Source organism: Ursus arctos, unplaced genomic scaffold (assembly GCF_023065955.2).
Source record: "Ursus arctos isolate Adak ecotype North America unplaced genomic scaffold, UrsArc2.0 scaffold_188, whole genome shotgun sequence".
Taxonomy (NCBI): Eukaryota; Metazoa; Chordata; class Mammalia; order Carnivora; family Ursidae; genus Ursus; species Ursus arctos.
Genome location: NW_026622861.1, coordinates 2,244 through 2,500, shown reverse-complemented (window position 1 = coordinate 2,500; position 257 = coordinate 2,244).

Below are 257 nucleotides of genomic sequence, written 5' to 3'. Positions count from 1 at the left end.
CGATGGCGGCGCGCGGGCGGGGACGGGGCACCGGGCGGTCACGCCGGGGCTGGGGGGGGCCAGCGCGCGCTCACGCGGGACGAGGGGGGGGGCCGGGCCGGAGCCCGGTTCCCCCCCGCACCGGGGAGGCAGCGCGCGGCCACAGCAGCCGCGACGGACGGCCAGGACCCGACCCGCGCCCGGGCACGCGCGCCAGAGCGGGAGACGCGGCCGGGGGAGGGAAGACGGCCCCCCCGTCGACACACCACGCCACCGCC